This window comes from Schistocerca cancellata, chromosome 7 (assembly GCF_023864275.1).
Source record: "Schistocerca cancellata isolate TAMUIC-IGC-003103 chromosome 7, iqSchCanc2.1, whole genome shotgun sequence".
NCBI lineage: Eukaryota > Metazoa > Arthropoda > Insecta > Orthoptera > Acrididae > Schistocerca > Schistocerca cancellata.
Window position 1 is genome coordinate 152,468,320 of NC_064632.1, and position 5,564 is coordinate 152,473,883.

Consider the following 5,564-nt stretch of genomic DNA (forward strand, 5'->3'; position numbering starts at 1 on the left):
CGCCAGTTCCCCACCTCCAGACAGACGAACCATTCTTTCCTCACGGGGCGCCCTCCGACGCTCCTGCTTTTATTTTCCCCCGCATCACAGCGGCACGCTGATTCGCGGGTTGCTGAGCGGGCCGCTTCTCTTGATTGAGATGGCCTCCTCGCATCACTTCACATCGCGGACAGGGCGCTGCGTAACGTTGGAGCACCACCTATAGAAATTAGGTATTTTACTCAACAACTGAGCTCATTGTTCACCAAAAGTTAGTTACTGTACTTAATAACCGAGATCATTGTTTCAACTGGTTAATTAATTCAGCTCATTAAGTCCAGGATCTCCTCGCAAACAACTCGATCAATTTCAGCTAAATCTGATACGACTCTAACACTACACACCTGTTGTGCAGGGCAGCCTATATGTAGGGGCCCAGAGAACAGCTTTTTGACCCTGACATGTAGATAGCCATGCAGGCCCATACTGTTCCCACACAACATGGCTGTCGAGCAGGGCATCCTATACGCAAGTGGATGGGAAAAACACGTTTTTGCCTGTATCTCCACTCGTCATGTACAGCATTTTCGATATATGAATTATACAGCCAGTCGGTTGCATAAGTTCAGTTTAAAGACCTTGACCACGATTCATAACCACTGCGAGTATCTTCTTCAGAAGGAGTACTGAAATCCTCTTCAAGGTTTCTATATTAAACTTACACAACCGGTTGGCTGTATACTTTGCATACTGAATATTTATTTACAGTTGCTACTGTCAACCATGTTTAAAATAGCAAAACTAAATACATTAGCATATGGTAACATTAGGGGGTCGCCACCAAACAACATTATCATACTTGGGCTTGATGCCATAGTTAAAAATGAAATGCAGAGTCGTTATCAGTAATTTATTCTGCCGACCCAAGTGATCAACTGGTAGTGGCTTCTTAACATCTAACAAGACAAAAATAAGATAAATAACCAATATCTAGGGCTCTCAGCTTAGTAAGCATCACCACCCTAGATGCAGGTAAGCATATGTTCATCTTAAGTTAGTTCACTTTCCTGATCCACCTCTCACCAACCATATTCGTTACCCATGTATGTTAAAAAGACTCGAATGTTTCTCAGCTCTGTCTCTCGAAAGTGGTCGAGTATCGGACAGTAAACACATTCCTCTAGGCCTGTGACAAGGTCAAGATGCTCTGGCCAATGCCCAGCCTAGCTCTCTGGCAGTGAAGAGTTCTAATTCGCACGATATTTTATCGCGCACAGAACGTCATATGTCCGGACCTGAGGCCGGAAGGAGTTATGTTCTATTCCCAGGTACACAATGTAGAACAAATTTATTCAGTATTTATAGGACAATTCCCCTTCGTGGAGTTTTAAATTACACATAAATGAACGTTCCTGAAGATAAAATCTTCTGGGTTGTTAGTGCACGTCGTATTTCTTCTATGTGATCGACGTTTCGTCCCCTCTGAAGGGATCTTCTTGCTGGTCTTGTGGTGTCCATGGTCGACTGAGTGTTCCGTCAGTCGTGGACATTACAAGATTCTGAAGAAGATCCCAGCAGAGCGGACGAAACGTCGATCATGTAGAAGAAATATGAAGCGGCCTAATGACACAGAATCCAGCGGCCTTGCCGCAGTGGTAACACCGGTTCCCGTCAGATCACCGAAGTTAAGCGCTGTCGGGCTAGGCTAGCACTTGGATGGGTGACCAGCCGAGCGCTGTTAGCAAGCGGGGTGCACTCAGCCCTTGTGAGGCAAACTGAGGAGCTACTTGATTGAAAAGTAGCGGATTAGGTGTCGGAAACTGACATACGGCCGGGAGAGCGATGTGCTGACTACATGCCCCTCCATATCCGCATCCAGTGACGCCTATGATCTGAGGACGACACGGCGGCCGGTCAGTAGCGTTGGGCCTTCATGGTCTGTTTGGGAGCAGTTTTTAATGACACAGAAGGTTTTCGTTTCAGTGAGAACGCCCACGAAAGCCTGCAGACTAACATGAGTGGAAGTTCGTTTGATACTTCGAGTCACACCACGGGAGGCAATAATTGTTAAGTGGTCGGATAGCTACAAGATTTTAGTCCAGTTTCGCATGGGATGTTCTGAAGTTAATTAATTATTCTTGCTCTCAGCAATGGGAGACAGTATCCACTTAGCTGGCATAAGGCTGAAGTCTGAAGAAGTGAAGTCACTATCTTAAGCTTCTTGGGGGTTAGAAGTTAAGTGCAGCACCGCTACTGCATAGAGAACGCGAAGGATTGACTGATTCGATACCGAAGACCAAGCTGACGTTCCGTTTCTTTCTTTTTTTGTGATAGCTTGCGTTACAGCATCACGTCGTAGAGCAGTCTGACAAGCCGGCCGGAGTGGCCGTGCGGTTCTGGGCGCTACAGTCTGGAACCGAGCGACCGCTACGGTCGCAGGTTCGAATCCTGCCTCGGGCATGGATGTGTGTGATGTCCTTAGGTTAGTTAGGTTTAATTAGTTCTACGTTCTAGGCGACTAATGACCTCAGCAGTTGAGTCGCATAGTGCTCAGAGCCATTCGAACCACTTGCACCAGCAGTCTGACTGTCATGGTATAGGAGTAATTTTTTTTCCCTATCTTACAGTGCCATCGTCACGATGACATCATTGTACTGCACGTTGAAGGTGTGGCGGTGAGAATTGGAGTCCTGTACCACCCTCCGAGGTGGTAGTTCAAGATTGCCGGTAAGAGGTGACACAACTACGTAGGTTATTATTGTGTTGGTCGTACCACGGATTTCACATAATGAGTGGCCATATCAAAACAGACACATTGTTACTGGCTGTACCAGGGCTATCGTTAGCCATGCCCCGAGTCCGAGTTCTCGAGGATGCTGAAAGGGCTACGGTGGCGGTGCCAGTACTGGGAAGTCGTGGTGTCAGTGTGTTGCAAGCCATTGATTGTGTCACGCTAGACGTCCATTTTGTCGTAGAGTCGCCTTACCTTTCCGTGAATGGACGTCTTTAGAGGGTCCACGCTTGTCTCCTCTTGTAGGGCAACACTCCTCGTCAGTGAAGGGGCATGTAGGCTTCACCGAAGGACCTTATTCTCCAGACGCTGAGGTGTCTGCATCTGGGAGGCACTAATCGTAGGAAAGGCAGACAACCTACAATCTTGGTATCTAAGTTCAGTTTCCTGCTGTTGAAGAAGAGGTACAACGCTTTTATCAGATTCTTCCCCTTTTGGGTGATGCACTCCATTTGTCGATGGAAGAGCAGTTTGTTATCCATTCGGACTCCCAGATATTTGGTATCCGGGGACCATGGGAACCGGACGCCTGAAATAGTGATGTAGCGGAGAACGGTGTGCCGTTTGGTGAAGGAGACCGCCGTAGTTTTGGGCGGCATTGAGGGCAATCTCGTTTGAAAGATACCAGGTGCCTGTGTCCACCTGCCGCTAGAGACGAGCAGTGAGCTGGTCGGTCTGTGGCCGGTCGTAAGGAGCGCCATTTCGTCGGCGTACTGCGCCAGGTGACAGTGTGGGTTGACTGGCATTTTGTTAATATGAATGTTAAAGAGGATGGGAGACAATACAGAGCCTTGAGGGGTACCCATCGACATGTGACGTATGCTTGCTGAGTAACCAAGAACATCCTTCAGGGAGGAAATCATCCAAGATCTTGATATAGATGTCCGGAATGGTCGTTTGCATAAGCACATAAGCATTTTGAACCTGAGATTGTCCTGCCATATCCTGTCGTAAGCGTTTTGCAGGCGCAGGAAAACCATTGGCGTCTATATGGTGGAGTTAACGCCCTTGCTGATGTTTGCTGTGATCCTAAAAACTTGCAATTCAGCCGACAGTTGGGAAGCGAAACCGAACTGTTCTTGACGGACTGTCCCAGCCGCCAGCAGAAGCTGGCCATAGGACACTCCCGTACCGCGGTTGTGAGCTGGCATAAATACTGTTGGTACGACTAGATACAGTGCGATCTTCTAGCGGGCAAGTGACATCGTGTAGGAAAATAGTGCCCGCAGTCGCAGTGACGTGATCACGAAAGGGCGCTCTGCTGCCAGCGGCTGCAGGAGACTCCGTGGAAGGGTACAACGCTTTTATCAGATTCTTCCCCTTTTGGGTGATGCACTCCATTTGTCGATGGAAGAGCAGTTTGTTATCCATTCGGACTCCCAGATATTTGGCATCCGGGGACCATGGGAACCGGACGCCTGAAATAGTGATGCAGCGGAGAACGTTTTGTTGATCGGAACACTTACCAGCATACAAGGCGAGCACGAATCGGTGCTTCGATTGCACGCATTTGTGGAGCAGACGATATCTGAAGCGCGGTGTGACGCGAGTGTGTTGGTTGCTTGCAGACTGTCTTCTAGGAGGAACACAGCAGAACGTTTGTACGCAAAGCAGGTCTGAGTCCAGGTGTGTACCGTTAGGCCGCCATCTTTTGTTGTTTCGGGCGTCTCTTGGAAGGGGTTACTTGGCGCCAAACTAAATTGACCCAGTCAATGTTACGTGTTTCCTTTCAGAACGCAGAAGTGTGCTTCCCGGGAAGTTTATAACACAGGACGCGACGTGCAAGGAATTCACCAGTCAGCCACAAAGTCAGGTTGATCAGTAGCTGCACGTTCAGCCGCGAAAGGTTGTCTGCGACTGTGAGTGAAAATGAAATTGCATCGAAAAGTGGCGAGCCCGCCACAACTGCGTCGCTGTGTGTCTGCGGGGGTGGGCTCGTACCCGCCCCCCGCGGGTCGGCAGCGCTTGTCAGAGGCGCCGCGGGACGAAGCAACAGGTCCGCCCCCGCACCGCCACCGCCCCCGCCCTGCCGCCACCCCGCCTCCACCCCCGCAGGCGGCGGCCGGCCCGACGCGCCGCCACAACCTGCCAACTGTGTACACGCCAGCGCAGCCACAAAGGCCTGCGGGCCGCGACTCGCAAATACTTTCCTCCTTGGGATATTCCGCAGCGCTGATTCGGCCGATACTGTCTGACAGACAGCTTCTAGACGTTATCTCGGAACTCTGCTCGATGTTACAGTGATAAAAAAGCTTTTTACGTGACTTTCTCAGTACTTGCGTTGTACTCGAAGCATTGGTGCATATCGAACACCTAGGATCCTTCCCGCGATGGGGAATTAATTACAAAAGGTACGAACCATATATCGAATACTAAAAATGCCGATGACATTGTAATTCTGTCAGACAGAGCAAAGGACTTGGAAGAGCAGTTGAATGGAATGAATGGTATCTTGAAGGGAGGATATAAGATGAACATCAATAAAAGCAAAACGAGGATAATAGAATGTAGTCGAATTAAGTCGGGTGATGCTGAGGGAATTTTCTGAAGAAGACAAATTTGTTAACACCGAGTATAGATGTAAGTGTCAGGAAGTCGTTTCTGAAAGTATTTGTATGGAGTGTAGCTATGTATGGAAGTGAAACATGGACGGTAAATAGTTTGGACAAGAAGAGAATAGAAGCTTTCGAAATGTGGTGCTACAGAAGAATGCTGAAGATTAGATGGGTAGATCACATAACTAATGGGGAAGTATTGAATAGGATTGGGGAGAAGAGAAGTTTGTGGCACAACT

At 48.7% G+C, this 5,564-nt stretch overlaps 1 pseudogene; it reads left to right on the forward strand.

The window, feature by feature from the left end:
* The first annotated feature begins 1,613 nt into the window (after positions 1-1,613).
* LOC126093854 (5S ribosomal RNA) lies at positions 1,614-1,731 on the forward strand (annotated as a pseudogene).
* The last annotated feature ends 3,833 nt before the right edge of the window (positions 1,732-5,564 follow it).